At 45.7% G+C, this 15,893-nt stretch overlaps 1 protein-coding gene and 1 long non-coding RNA gene across 3 annotated transcripts in view; one reads left to right on the top strand and one right to left on the bottom strand.

Annotated features, from left to right (window-relative positions):
- The window catches only part of LOC117956415, a 13,021-nt gene extending 8,897 nt beyond the window's left edge, over window positions 1-4,124 (bottom strand). Inside the window, exon 1 of the long non-coding RNA XR_004659261.1 lies at window positions 4,113-4,124. This is a non-coding gene — a long non-coding RNA (uncharacterized LOC117956415). The remainder of the gene's footprint in view (window positions 1-4,112) is intronic.
- The window catches only part of LOC117956388 (4-galactosyl-N-acetylglucosaminide 3-alpha-L-fucosyltransferase 9-like), an 85,736-nt gene that overhangs the window by 38,130 nt on the left and 31,713 nt on the right, over window positions 1-15,893 (top strand). The gene's annotated exons all lie outside the window — the stretch shown is intronic.

The raw sequence follows: 15,893 nt of genomic DNA, 5'->3' as shown, positions 1-15,893 counted from the left end.
CGACGCAGTGTCTCGTTCCCCTATCTCGGGGAACAAGGGTTACATACGTAACCCGAACCTGAGAACCACCGCCAGATCTCAGGTGGGAATCCTAGGGCGAGACGCAGGTCTCATCCTCCGGGTTCCACGGAGAAACCGTACGACCAAGGGAAGTCTCCCCAGAGACCAATCCCTAGAAGGGGCGTGGAAAGCCGAAATGGCTGCCACATAAACCTTAAGGGTGGACGGGGAAAGGCCCGCAGAGAAGCGGACCTGCAGAAACTCTAGCACCTGAACCACCGGGCAGGTAACTGGGTCCAGCATGCGTCCCCTGCACCAGGCAGAGAAGACGTTCCACGTCAGGCCATACATCCACCGTGTAGACGGTGCCCTGGAGCTGAGGAGAGGCTCGACCGCTCCTGCCGTCAGGCCCGCCTCTAGGTACTGGGCCCCCTCAAGGGCCAGACGCACAGACGCCACAGGGCGGGGCAAGGGTGAAGAACCCGGCCTCCTTCCTGGCACAGCAGGTCCTCAGACCTGCCACGGCGGACCGTCCAGGAGCGCCATCAGGTCTGAGAACCACACCCGGGTCGGCCAGAATTGACGCTACCAGAAGAAGGCAGATGCCCTCCCAACGGACCCTCTCCAGGATCCCCGGGAGCAGGGCGACTGGGGGAAAAGCGTACAAGGACTCCACCACCTTGGCCCCTGTCTCGACAGCAGGTTCGCACCCCGATACTGAAGCCCAGGGATAAACATCGCTCTGAGAGAGAGAGCAGTCTCCGCTGGGACCACAGGAGGATCCGATGTGCCAGTCTGCAGAGAAGGCGCGAGCGCAGACCCCCCTGGTGATTCAGATAGGCCACCACAGCTGTATTGTCGGACCTGACCAGTACGCGGTGATCCAGGATTGCAGGCAGGAAGCTCCTCAGAGCTCGGAACACGGCCAGCATCTCGAGGCAATTGATGTGCCATGACGAGTGATGCACCTGCCAAACACCCCTTGCCGAGCGGTCGTCCATGACCGCGCCCCACCCGGTGAGGGAAGCGTCTGTCGAAACGATTACACGGCGACAGCGTGCCCCCAGCGCGGGTCCTTGGGACAGGAAACAAGGCTTCTTCCACACTGATAGGGCACGAAGACATTTGAGCGCAACCCGTATCAGGCGGAACGGGTTCCCCCTCGGGGAGAACCCCTTGGATTTCAGCCACCACTGCAGGCCCCTCAGGTGCAGAAGGCCAGAAGGTATCACGCTGGAATCAGCTGCCATGAGGCCCAACACCCTCTGGAAGTGTTTTACTGTGATGGCGCGGCCCAGCCGCACACTATTCACTGCGGCCAGAACGGACTTGACACGAGCGGGAGACAGACGTGCCAGCATCGTCAACGAGTCCCACACCACTCCTAAGAAGACAGTCCTTTGGGCGGGTGCTAGCACACTATTTCCCTATTAGCCTCAGCCCCAAACGAAGAAGATGAGCAAAGATGACATCTCGATGCCGAACCGCCAACTATCGAGACTGAGCCAGGATAAGCCAGTCGTTGATGTAATTGAGGACCCGGATGCCCTGGAGCCGCAGAGGGGGCCAGCGCCGCATCCATACACTTGGTGAAAGTGCGAGGGGAGAGTGCCAGGCCGAAGGGAAGAACGAACGGAGACATGCAAGAATGTGACCCTTAGATCCAAGGTGACAAACCAGTCCTCAGACCGGATGCTCTTCTCCAAGCCCCGCCAAGCTCCTGCGAAATCCGCCAGCGGAACCAACCCCTCAGGGCTGGTGGCGTCACGGACGAGCCCCTGAAGCAGGCCGCCAGGAAGAACCCGCCAATGATCCGCAGTTTTGGAGCCGAACCTCCGGCCCACTGCCACCCCTTGGGGCTGGCAGAGCGGAAAAGCTCGGGGGCTGCTAGCGCTTCCCGAGCGCCACGGCGGCGGGACAACAACCCCATCGGCCACCCTGGAGCAGACCTCAGTCGGCCTCCGGGGCATTGACACACGACGGCGGGGATGGTGAGCATCTTGAACCCGTATCTCCTCAGAGACCGGTTCAGAACCCGCAGATCCAGAATAGGGCGCAGGTCTCCGTCCTTCATGGGAACCAGGAAGCACCGGCTGTAGAAACCGGACCCGCTGGCCGGCGGGGGAACGAGCTCCACGACCCCCTTCTCCAGCAGCGAGCACACTTCCCGTCCCAGCACCAGGCCCTGATCCGGGCGCACCACAGTCCCGACCACCCCGTGAAGCCGGGGGGAGGACCCGGAACTGCATCCCGTACCCGTCTGACGGTGCACAGAACCCACGGGGGAGGTACTCCAAACCCCGCCAAGCTCCTGCGAAATCCGCCAGCGTAACCAACCCCTCAGGGCTGGTGGCCGGTGCGAAATGCCGATCACGGACTAGCCCCTGAAGCGGCTGCCAGGAAGAACCCGCCAATGAACCGCAACACGGGGGCCGAATCACCGGCCCGCTGCCAGCCCCAAGGGAGAAGGCTCGGGGGCGGCTAGTGCTTCCCGAGCGCCATGGCGGCGGGACAACAACGCTAGCGGCCACCCTGGAGCGGACCTCAGTCGGTCCGGGGGCTAAACACACAGTAAGGACCTCAGCGCCTCGCCCCTCCGCGACTAGCTGACGTCCCTCAGGTCCGACCTGCCGGGGAGGGGTGCGCGGGAGCGTTGCCCTGCGTCCCAAGCTGCTCGAGGGGGACCGCGAGAATCCACACTCCGTCCCTGGCGCTGACGGTGGGTGGCCCATCTCCAGCAACAGGCCCGCCTGGTAGGCCTGCAAAACCGCCATGGTGTGCAGGCTCGCTCCAGCCTGGCACGGCGCATATATGTCTTCCCCACTAGCGAGGAAGACACCCGACACGACCCCGTCGGCAGCGCCGGCTGGCTGAAAGACGACGTCTGCTGGGGAGAGAGGTAACTCACCAGAGCGTCTACAACCCGCGGCATCGTCCTGTAGCCGCAGTCCTTAATCCCTGCCACATTGCCATACTCCAGCACCTGGGGAGTAGAAAGCCAGGCAGAGTTAGGTTTATCCCATGATTTACACACCGTGAAAATCCGGGAAAAACCTTGAAGAACCGGCGCGGGGGCACGGAGTGGCTCTGCAGGAAGCGATATCCAGTCTGACAGCCTGTGGCCAATCCAGAACGCGTTTTGCCACAGCTCGTGACATCACAATCGGGCGTGGCGCTCTTCTGATGACGTCGGCCCGACACCTGGAAGTCCTCTCCCTCCACCACGCTGCCAAGCACAACGAGCTCCTCAGAGCCAGAGTGCCACCGCTACGTCTGTCAGCGTCCCCTAACAGAAGAAGCAGAGAGACCCGGCCCACGAACGGGGACTGGGGGAGTCGGAACCGGCATACAAAGGACGAGACGGATCAACAGCCGTCTCGGAAACCTCCAGCAGATCTCGCTGCGATCCACATGACCGAAACCGCCGAGCTGCCTCAGCGGCCGCGGGGCCCGAGCCACAGGGAGAGCGTATCTGACCGTCCGCGCAAAAGAGGGCCGTGCGGGACCTCAGTACCCGCATGGGCAGGGCTCCGCAATGGACACAAACAGCCCCCTCGAGAGCCGCCGTGGTGTGCAACAGGCCCAAACAAGCAACACACAGCTCATGAGAGTCTCCTACCGAGATGAAACGCGGGCAGGGAGACACACATCTCTGGAACTGGTCAACTGCTTGGACAAACTGCAACTTCCAGGTGAGTAGGATACATGGAGTCTTTCAACACAACATCAACCAACGTGCCTGCTGAATAGAAAAAAGCTAATGAGCTAAGTGCCGGCGTGAATATATGCCCCTACGGTTATGCCGTCACATGCTACCGTTCTCAGTAGGACCAATAGGATTGGAGTAGTTTTCATTCGCATTCAGCCCTGTCATGCCTAAAGGCGTTCCCATAGTGTCGTAACCGACGCAGTTCGAGTTCCCCTCGAAGGGGAACTCCTTCCACTCAAACTGATAAGGACGCTTGTGTGCAAAATCCAGTAAGCATGACCTGATATGTGCCGGGCCTTGGCTCCAGGCCTAAAGACACTTTTTCCAAGACAAGCCCGGGCCCTGTGTATTCAATTCTTCCTCAATTTATGTTGTTATAGGTAATGGTGAATAAGCACTTAACTGCAAACTTAGCAAATTTAGCATCCATTCCTCGTCAGCTACAGCCTGTCTCAAAAAATGAAAACACACTAACACTAGCTTTACTAAATGTCAGGTCTTTGGCAGGAAAATCATTTTTAATCAATGATTTTATTATCAAACACAATCTAGATTTTATGTTTTTAACTGAAACCTGGTTAGACCATAATAACAGCGCTGCTGTTTTTATTGAGACAGCTCCCCCTAACTAGAATTTTATGAGCGAGAATAGAGTTAATAAGAAAGGAGGTGGAGTCGCCATTTTGTTTAATGACTCCTTCCACTGTACGCAAATATATTATGGACATTTTGCTTCTTTTGAATATGTTGCTCTTCAATTAAGATCTTCCCTTCAAGTGATATTTCTAAATATCTACAGGCCACCTAAATATTTTGCAACATTCATTGATGACTTCACTGAACTGCTGTCTATAATCTGCATTAATTTTGATTGTGTAATCATTGCGGGTGATTTTAACATTCATGTTGACAACCCCCAGGACAGGGGGAGCCAAGAACTGTGTTGTGTTTTTGACAACTATGGACTGACTCAGCATGTGACGGAGCCCACGCACAATAAGGGGCACACTCTGGACCTGATAGTCTCCAAGGGTCTGAACATTTCCAAGGTTGTGGTGACTGACGTTGCTCTCTCTGATCATTCCTGTAGTTTTCATTAACGGCACTATCTCTGTGCCCAAAAGTGTCCAAACAAAGATAATCACAAAACGGTACATCACTGAAAACACCAGTGAAACATTTATACAGCTTTTCTCCCCCATACCAGCCCTCTCTGGGCTCTCTGGGCTAACAGTGACTGAGCTTGTAGATAATTTCAACTGTAAAATTACAAATGATATCGATGCCATTGCTCCCACTTAGGTCAAAGTTGTCTCTGGTAAGAAAAGATCTCCATGGAGAAATGTCCTACTGGTGAGAACAGAAAAAAGAGAGTGTCGAAAAGCTGAACGAAGGTGGCAAAACACAAATCTACTGGTACATTATAACACCTATAAAGAGAGACTTCGCATTTATTATTTGGAACTGAGGAATGCAAGAAGGTCCTTCTTCTCTGATATTATCTCTAAAAACAATAATTATTCACGTGCTTTGTTTGCTACTGTCAATAGGTTAACAAACCCTCCAGTACCAGTAGCATCTGAACTTGTATCTACCAAGGCCTGCAATGAGTTTGCCTCCTTCTTCAAAGAAAAAATTCAGAAGATTAGACAAACAGTCAGTGCCTACATATCAAGTCCAGGAAATGTGTTGTCACAGTGTTCAAGCAAAACTAGTTACAAAATGACAGAATTTCACACGATCAACCATACAAACCTGGAGGACATTATAAAACATCTGAAAACCTCCTCATGTTGCCTTGATATTCTACCAGCGGGACTTTTCAAAAATGTTTCCAATTGTTTGACTTCTGATCTTCTACAGATTGTGAACACATCTCTTCTTTCAGGTATCTTTCCACAGGCTCTGAAAACTGCAGTAATCAAGCCACTCTTAAAAAAGAACAACCTAGACAAGTCATTAATAAGCAACTATAGGCCAATATCAAACCTTCCATTTTTAAGTAAAATCATTGAAAAAGCAGTTTTTCAAAAACTCAACCATTTCTTGTCACTAAGCAACAGTTTTGATACCTTTCAGTCGGGTTTCCGACCACACCACAGCACTGATACGGCTCTTGTCAAAGTCTTTAATGACATCTACCTTAACACAGATAGTGGCAAAATTTCAGTCTTAGTATTAATTGATCTCAGTGCTGCATTTGACACGGTTGACCACGACATATTACTAGACCGATTGGAAAACTGCGTTGGCCTTTCTGGCTTAGTACTAAACTGGTTTGAATCCTACCTAAAGAATAGGGATTACTTTGTGTCAATAGGTAATTATGCATCTGAGCGTGTAAATATGACGTGCGGAGTTCCGCAAGGCTCCATTCTGGGGCCTCTTCTGTTTAACATCTACATGCTTCCACTAGCCCAGATTATGGAAAACAACAAAATAAGTTACCATAGTTATGCGGACGACACACAAATTTACATAACCTTATCGCCAGGGGACTATAGTCCAATACAAAAATTGACTAAGTGCATTGAACAAATTAACGACTGGATGTGCCAGAACTTTCTGAAATTAAATGAAGGAAAAACTGGGGTGGTTGTTTTGGAAGCAAAAGAGGAACGATTAAAAGTCTGCGCTCAGCTTCAAACAACAATGTTAAAAACAACAGACAAAGCCAGAAATCTTGGTGTAGTCATGGACTCAGACCTGAATTTTAACAGCCACATTAAGACATTTACAAAGTCAGCCTATTATCACCTTAAGAACAAATCAAGGGTTAAAGGACTTATGTGTCAACAGGATTTGGAAAAACTTGTCCATGCTTTCATATTCAGTAGACTTGACTACTGTAACGGGGTCTTTACAGGTCTCCCTAAAAAATCAATCAGACAGCTGCAGCTGATTCAGAATGCTGCTGCTCGGGTCCTCGCTAAGACCAAGAAACTGGATCACATCACTTCAGTTCTGAAGTCTTTACACTGGCTTCCTGTACCTCAAAGAATTGATTTCAAAGTACTTTTGCTAGTTTATAAATCACTAAACGGTTTAGGACCAAAATACATTTCTGATCTGCTACTACACTATGAACCACCCAGACCTCTCAGGTCATCTGTAAATGTAAATGTGCTGTATTTATATAGCTGCTCAAAGCGCTTTTACATCTACAGGAAACCTTCACCATTCACACACATTCATATACTGTGGCCAGGGCTGCCGTACAAGGTGCCACCTGCTCATCAGATAAACATTCACACACATTCACACTCCGATGCGCAGCACCGGGGGCAACTCGGGGTTCAGTGTCTTGCCCAAGGACACTTCGACAATGACTGCAGGGGCAGGGATCAAACCACCAACCTTCCGATTGGCAGGCAACCGCTCTACCACTGAGCCACAGCCTCCCATCTGTGACAGGTCTACTTTCTGTCCCCAGAGTCAGAACTAAACAGGGTGAAGCAGCTTTAAGTTTCTATGCTCCTCATATCTGGAACAAACTCCCAGAAAAGTGCAGGTCCGCTGCTACTCTCGGTTCATTTAAATCAAGGTTGAAGACCTTTCTTTTTGATGCTGCCTTTCTTTAAATTTCTTATGCTGCACTGTAACTTTTATTCAAGTGTTTATGTGTCTATTTTCTTAACTGTCTATTCATGTGTTTTACCGGTTTTTAATGCTTTAAAACGTCTTTATTACTAGTCGTAATTACATTTTGGATAGTTTGAATTCTCATTCAAGATATCTGTAACGTAATTGTAACTACCGTATTTTTTGCACTAAAGGGCGCACTTAAAAGCCTTTAATTTTCTCAAAAAAAGAGTGCGCTTTATAATCCAAAGCGCCGTATATATGGATTTATTCTTATTGGTCAATTTTGCTTATTGACCTCTAAGCCATTTTGTGTGGTACAAGGCGCTCACGGCGCTAAGTCAAAATGTTTTAGTACGACTTTGGTAAACTACAAAGCCGCACCGCTTGCAGCATTACGGCTACCGTAGCCAGGAGCGTCGCAGAGTAATATATACTGTGCTTGAAGTATTAATATTCACATCATCTTTTCCTGTTTTTGGCCATCTCCTCTTTAGAGCCATGTGAGTCAATGATATCCATGCATTATACAACACATGTAATATAATTATCATTGAGACAATTGATGTTAAAATATAAATTGAATCCTTAATAATTTTATAGACACTTACATTATAGGAAAGTCTTCCAGGAAAACTTTGCAACGCCATATCTCATTAAAACGACATAATACAATACAGACAGATCGCCTTCACACACCTTTACTGTTCCTCCGGCGGTCCTATGCAAAACTCGCTAAAATAGAAGACCACTGGTAAAGTTGCGGGCTCATTCACTGAAGACAGATCTACAATCTACAGGCTATCATCCACCCGCGAGTCAGTGGCACTAGCACCTGCACTGGTCGCGCTAGCCGCGCTATGCCTGGGGTGGCAGAGACAAGATGAGCTAGGTGTTGTGGATCTGAGCTCTCCTTCATCTCCCGGTTGCAGATGATTCAGAAACCGTCCGTGCACACAACAACTGTAACATTGTCCTTCAATGGAAATAATTTCCTCACTTTCAGATTACTTGGAGCTAGCATAGAAAGTTAAAGAAGGGAGCTAGCCATCCAATCCGAACCTCAGCCTGCTCAACTTGTGCAGTAACATTAAAATAAACATAACCAGCTTTTTAGGGGTCCAAGCCCGAGGATGCGTGAACCGCGGTAATCGCAAGGCCATACGCGGTTCACACAGCAGGGCTGTGGAACCCTATTGTTTTCGCTAAGATTTTCCTCCATTATTATTCTTCTCCGCATAAAACTGGTGCTGCAGCCTAAACCGTACATGGTGGCGACGCACCATTTTCAGGACTGGTCCGAAAGTCCGCAAAGACCTCAGACGCAAAAAATTGCCCCTATAACTCCCAAACCGTACATCGGATATTAAAAAAACTTACATCCACGCGTTCCCTGGATCCTACTGAATCTCGTGATAAAGGCCACGCCCATTTCCGCCTGGACTTTTATGCCTGAAAAATTGCAATTTATCGAAAACCAACTTTTTCGAACTCCTCCTAGACCGTACAATGGATCTGCACGAAACTTGGCACATAGCATCTCCAGACAAACCTGACACAAAGTTGTATAAAGATTTCTTATAGGATAAAAATTGCGCGTCTTACGCGCAAACAAAGTTTTGTAGCTAGCTATGAAAACATTGTTGTTGCCATATCTCTGCCAAAATAAATGCTATCAAAGCCAAACTTGAGAATATGCTTTGCTATGACCCTCTGACGCTGCGAAAGAAATTTCACGGACATTGGCCATTAGGGGGCGCTATAAATACACAAAAGTGTGTTTTTCATGAACGGACTTTGCCATATCTCAGCCAAATTACATGGTATCAACACCAAACTCGGGGTGATTGTTTGGCAAGCCGCCCGGAGGCTTTATACTGAATTTGGTCACGATTGGCAATTAGGGGGCGCTATGATTAACGTTTTTAAAAAAACTTTGAGGCCAAAATAAATGCTATCAAAGCCAAAGTTTACAATATCACTTACTATGACCCTCTGAGGCTCTGAAACAAATTTGACGAACATTGGCCACTAGGGGGCGCAACAAATATAACAAGTTTATATCTCATGAACCGCTCATCCAAATTTTACAAAATTTGATCGGTGCCATCTAGGCCCACTCCTGGGGTGGTCCTTACAGCGGGGTACTGATTGGTTCAAGCGGGCGTGGCCTATGGGCCAACGTTCAAATTAACCACTTCCACTAAAGTGAATTACTTGAAATTACCAGGAGTAGATGCACAGTGGGTAGCCGACCAGACCTACCAAATATTACACACGTTGACCAGCAGGTGGCGCTACAATGAAGACAGATCTGCACGAAACCCCGGTGTGTAGCATCTCCAGATGGCCACGACAACATGTTGTATAAAGAATTTTGCTACGTAATTGTGTGCGCATTTCATGACCAAGCAAAGCTTCTGTAGTTCGCTTTGGGTTCCGCTTTCGAGCTCTCCCCGGGTCGCTGGGGACAACTGGCGAGGGGAGGCTTGGACCCCGTTGAAACTGCGTTCAGTTCTAGTTTGAATTGTTTTTGAAAACTCAACAACCATAAGAGTCACGCTTACTCCCACTATTTATTGTTAAAAAAGGGCTGTCCGAAGCGTGGGTGCATACCGCTGAATTCACGCTGATATCACAATGAAATGACAGGGTCAAATGCTGGAGAACGGGCTGGTAAAAGTGGAACGTTTAACCCCGCCCCCTCCATGTTTAACCTGCCTGCAGTCAGGGGCTTCTTGAAAACAGGGACCAGAACGGTGTCTGTACGCACCACAGGGAACGAGAAGTCATCCTTCACTGCAGTTCTCAGTTGCCAGGCTGATGGCCAGAAACTTCCACCCATGGTCATTTTCAAGAGGAAGACTTTGCCAAAAGAAATGTTTCCAGCCGGCGTCCTCATCAAAGCTAACCCAAAAGGCTGGATGGACGAGGAAAAGATGAGCGAGTGGCTGAAAGAAATTTACGTCAAGAGACCGGATGTTTTTTTTCACAAATCTCCGTCCCTATTGATCTGTGACTCCATGCGCGCCCATCTCACAGATACTGTCAAAAAGCAAGTGAAGCAAATTAATTCGGGCTTGCCATCATTCCAGGTGGAACACCAGCCGCTAGATATTGGTGTTAACAGGAAGTTCAAAGTTAAACTGCGAGCTGCGTGGGAGCAGTGGATGACCGAAGGCGAACACACATTCGCAAAGACAGGGAGACAGCGCCGAGCGACTTATGCCACCAAATGCCAATGGATCGTGGATGCCTGGGCTAAGGTATCAGTCTCAACTGTGGTCCGAGCTTTCACAAAGGCCGGAATCATCACTGAACTGCCAGCTTACAGCAACGACACTGACTCGGATAATGACGAGAGGGATTCGGGCATTTTGGATGCCGTAATCGCCCAACTGTTAAACTCGGACACTGAAGATGAAGAATTTGAAGGATTTGTGGACGAGTAATAAACTGAAAAATTGGGTGTATTGTGTTGTATTTTACGTGATACAACTGAACAAGGTTGGTGTTTATTGTGAATACGCTCATTAACGTTTGGTAATGTTGAGAGTTATTGTGAACGCGTTTAATAAAGTTTGACTGACTGACTTATCCGACTGTTTTTTTTTCCCGCTTAATGTGCTTTGTAGTCCGGTGCGCTTTATATATGAAAAAAGATTAAAAAAATAGACCATTCATTGAGAGTGCGCCAAATAATCAAGTGTGCTCTATAGTGCAAAAAATACGGTAGTCAAAACGACAGATAGAGATATCTGTATTTCAGTTTCGACTAGGCAAAACTGAATTACAGATATCTGCAATGACGTCATTGAAAACGTCATTCAGCCGTCACATCTTAAATGACAATTGCAGATATCTGTAATTCAGTTTTGACTAGGCAAAATGAAAGTTAAAGATATCTCAAACGTCATTATGACTAGTGCAAATTACTGTGCACAACGTTGCTCTATTTTAGATATCCATTAATCAAATCCCCGCCATATTTAAAGAAGTGTTAAGTAGAAGAAGTTAATTTCCTTATTTCTGAGAATGGAAGAAGAAAGCTAAAATATTGGTTGTAATCTGAATAAAAAACACCAGAAAATGGCATGCAATTGAACGAGCCCTCACAGAGGGGCTTTGTGGAGAGAGAGAGAACGTCACCAGACACAAACAACGAACTCCGACGTTTCTCTGTTAGGCGCATTAGTTCAGGTGAGTCTGTTATATAAATTAAAAAAAATTAAAAATTAATTTAAGCTTAAACACTTAAACTTAGTTAACTTTTTCTTTCTGTAGGGAGAAGAGGCCGACTAGCCATTGATGATACCAGAGAACACATTTTATGTCTGCTGAAGCAAGGCCGTACAATTGCAAAAAACGCTAAAATACTGGGATGCTCTTTGTCATTTCTGTAAAAGAAGTCAAAGTTGATGGGTATACCTGTTAGAAGTATGCTATCTGCAATAGATGATGGTGAACTAGAACAACATGTGAGGCAACTTCAGAGCCAATATCCTAATTCTGGAAATGAGGTAATTTGTGGTCTTTTATCTTTAGGCAGTATTTAATTCTCGTGTGTGCCATTGCTCAGTGAATTTCATGTAAATTCAGATATTTAAAAAAATCTGTTTCAGATGATAAGAGCCCTGTTGCGCGTACAGGGTGTGCTTGTTACACGGTCCAGGGTGCGGGAGATGTTGACACGGGTGAATCCTACTGCGGCTGCAAGGAGATGGAGCCAGACAGTTGCAAGACGTGTTTATCATGTACCTTACCCCAATAGTTTGTGGCACATTGACGGGAACATGCGTCTCATAAGGTTATTATTACCAGACGTGTCATACTTTTATTTTGAAGAGAACTTCAGCAAGTGAAAAACTTATATATATATATTAAATAATTTTCAAGTAATATTTGTTCTTCAACCTTTCTAGATGGGGCTTTGTTATTCATGGTGCACTTGATGGATACACCCATCTGATTACTTACCTCAACTGCAGCACAGATAATCGTGCCACAACAATGCTTTCTCAGTTTTTGAAAGCAACATGCCTCTACGCCCTACCATAAAGAGTCAGATCTGACCATGGTGGTGAAAACATCCTTGTGGCTTTATTCATGCATCTAGTTCAAGGACTTGAACACAGAGGTTTCATTACTGGACAATCAGTTCACAATCAGAGAATTGAACGCCTTTGGCGTGATGTGTTTTTGCATGTGTTACAGCACTATTATCTAATGTTCTACTCCTTAGAGGATTCAGAGGTTCTATATCCAGATGATGATGTCCACAGACTATCACTGCATATTGTATATCTTCCTGAGATTAAAAAAAGATTGGAATTCCAGAAAAATGGAATACAAATCAGACAAAATTTGAAAATGCATAAAAAAGAAATAAATCTGAACAGGATAGGATTGAAAAGATGAATAAACTGGTAATGCATGAACAAATATGGAATGTTTAATAATTTGAACGCCAGCTCTGACAGAACTACAACCAGCCTCGGTTTTTGTTTGCCTCGTCTGTGTACACTATATGTACGCATCAACATAAGCCAAGCATATTAGCGCTTATGTGTTTGATCAAATTCAATACATTTAAGCCCAATAAATATTCTTATTAAGGGTATTTATTTCATTAGACCAACCGCAACAGTATCACTATAGTAACCTTGTGGTGTAAGCCCAATAGTGTCTTGAACAAAATATAAATCAGAAAATAAAATCACAATATACATTTAAGCAAAACTACATAAACTTGAGTTAACTTAAAAACTCAATACTGAATAATCTCCAGTCAACAGAAGTGAACCCATATTCATGCTAAGCAAACAATATTCTAAAATAACCATCTGAACCTGTCGCACTGTCGCACTGTTGCTTGCTCTGGAGGAGACTACTAGAACTGTTGGGTCCTTGTAAATTCTGGAGTGTGGTCTATCTGTATAGTGTCTTGAGATAACTCTTGTTATGAATTGATACTATAAATAAAATTGAATTGAATTGAACCAGTGACTTACTTCAACACAGCATTCTATCAAATAACCTCAAAGCACAAATATAGCTCCATTTCCAAAAATGTTTTCACACAGTAACATCATGCAAGTCCAAAGGTTGGAGCTTGCAAAATTCCCTCCATCATGTATTGTTTGAAGGCTTCATAGGAAGAGTGCAGCGGCAGGCGGAGTACAAGAGCACAAGTATTTGCTTTTGGGAAAATTCTGTTGCCCTCGTGAAGGAACTGAATTTGTGGACGGTGTGGAAATCCCACTGGAGGCACTGTTGAGGCTCCAGATGTAAACTAATGATTTGTCTAGGGTCACTGGACTGCATTCTCCTTCTGTAACAAGTGATGTGAAACAATCAGGTCCTTTAAACACATGTTATTTTTAGGCCATAATCGCCCAGCCCTCGTTACTTTGGAAGTTGCATACTGATAGGACTTTTTGTAATTAATATCAACCACAAAAGCCTCAGTCAAGTACATTTTGGTAAAGTATAACAATATGAACAAGTTTAAGAGCTACTCATGTTCACAACCACATTTCAACTATGGCATTTTCAGTATTTATTTTCCTGCCAACCAGGACAACAAAATAACCACTAATAATTGTACTTATGAATTAAAATGTGTTCACTACCTTCAATTTCAATTAACCAATCACGCCAAAAGCATATTGTTGAGTTTTCTCGGTATCTGCTGTTGCTGCCCTGCACAGAGAAGTCCACGTCAAATAAAGTGAATTGGTCCTTTGCCTGTAGTGGAATCTCCTCACTGACAAACATGTTGTAGAACACTGCCGGATTCTTCCTCAGCTCCTCCAGTAAACCAAGGGTTTTTAACCCCTCAGCAAACCTATAAAAACATGTAACATAATGTGCGACACATCTAGGGCCAATGATATTTTTGGACAGATAAGACAGGTGAGGCACTTACTGGTCCAGGGCAGTTGCCAATTTTCCATTGACGAAGAAGTCTGCAGCTGACTTTACAAGGGAGTCCTCCTGCAGGCTGGACACATTACTTAAGCATGCCTCTGCAATTGCACTGTTTGCATCTTGGACTGTTGTTGCTTCCTGTATCTATAAAAGAAAGACCGAAAATAATAAGCGTGAGAGAGTTGAAAATTGGCTTCTAACAATACCTTCCCTACATAAATGAGATGTTTAAGCAACATAGCCCTCGTGTTTGAGGATGTCAATATCCTAACGACACTGGTTACCTGCGGCTGAACCACAGCCTTGAGGATATCCACAAACATCCTCATGAACACGAGCACTATATTGCTTTTATTCAGCAGTTCCACTCTCATCTTAACACATTTGAAGAGATTTACAAATATTAGAGAGTTATAGAAAATAGGGCTGTGTCACAATATTGTACAGTCAATGTGTAACACCTTTCTCTTGCTTACTTTTATTAACTGTTCCCTGAATGCATGATCGCCAACTTCATCCACAGTGGCCGGGGGTGTTTTTTTCCCATATATTTGATGGAAAAGCCTTTCGGAAAAGAAGTGTGGACCGACTCCTCCATGGACAACACACACAGCAATCATTTTTGCCACCCATGTGTAAAGTTTAGTCTGCAAAGCTAAAAATAAAGACATAACTAAAAGACTGCTCTGCTTCCTAAAAATGTAATACCTTAACGTGCTATGATTAATATAAGTGCTACTACAAATTACTATTGCACCTTTCGGAATCATGGAAAAATCCTAACCAAGAAAATAAGATTCAGACAATACCTGATGAAATCTGCCCAACCCAAACAGAACAAAATAAATCATACAGGACAAATAATTTCTAAATTAGTTTTTCCACATACATTTCTAGAATTCTGCCAGTTGAATAACAGTCTTGGGCTTCCCTAACTTGAGTATCAAGAGACAACTGCCGGTCTTTCTCATGTCCCTCAAAGATATTTGACTGGTGGACGGCCCTCATCAACAGCCTTAGGTACTCTCTTGTTGGGCCGCCTTCGTCAACTGCCCCTTCACCATTGTCATCTTCATCCACAAACACAAAATACTATTTTGCTTTAGGGTTGAAGGACCTACGCTTGAACGCCCGCAGGCTACACATGAAAACATTATCCCTGCACACATTTATTTGGTTGCTTGTTGGACAGAAGCTTCCATCAACTTTGCTGACCATTTTTTCCAATATGGTCTGTAGATCAGTTCTGCAACCAAATAAGTTCATGCATTTTATTAATATGCCAAATATGTACCATATTTTATAAGTTTAACACCTGATTAAATATAACAGTATATATATGTATATGTATATATTTTTTTTTAATTACACAAAAATGTGAAGTCAAGTTAATGAGGAAAAACCTACTCATCATCAGGTCCTCTGAGGTGATGCGTTGATACAGGAGACTGATTTTGTAATACTGTCTCATCTTGTTCATCAAGAATAATGATTGATTCCTGGGAAGATGAAGGAGGAAGTGATGGTTCATCATGAAGAGTCAAGATTTCTTGTGGTTGCGAGAACAGAGTGAGCAGTGGCTGGGGAGTACTAGTGACTAAAGGGAGACTTGGCATACAGCCCGATCCGGTTGGGGAGAGTTCTAGCCTGTCCAAGGCTCCTCTCTTTACCT

Source organism: Etheostoma cragini, chromosome 14 (assembly GCF_013103735.1).
Source record: "Etheostoma cragini isolate CJK2018 chromosome 14, CSU_Ecrag_1.0, whole genome shotgun sequence".
In the NCBI taxonomy this organism is placed as follows: domain Eukaryota; kingdom Metazoa; phylum Chordata; class Actinopteri; order Perciformes; family Percidae; genus Etheostoma; species Etheostoma cragini.
Note: the sequence above shows the minus strand (reverse complement) of the source record. Positions and strands in the feature narration are given on the sequence as shown.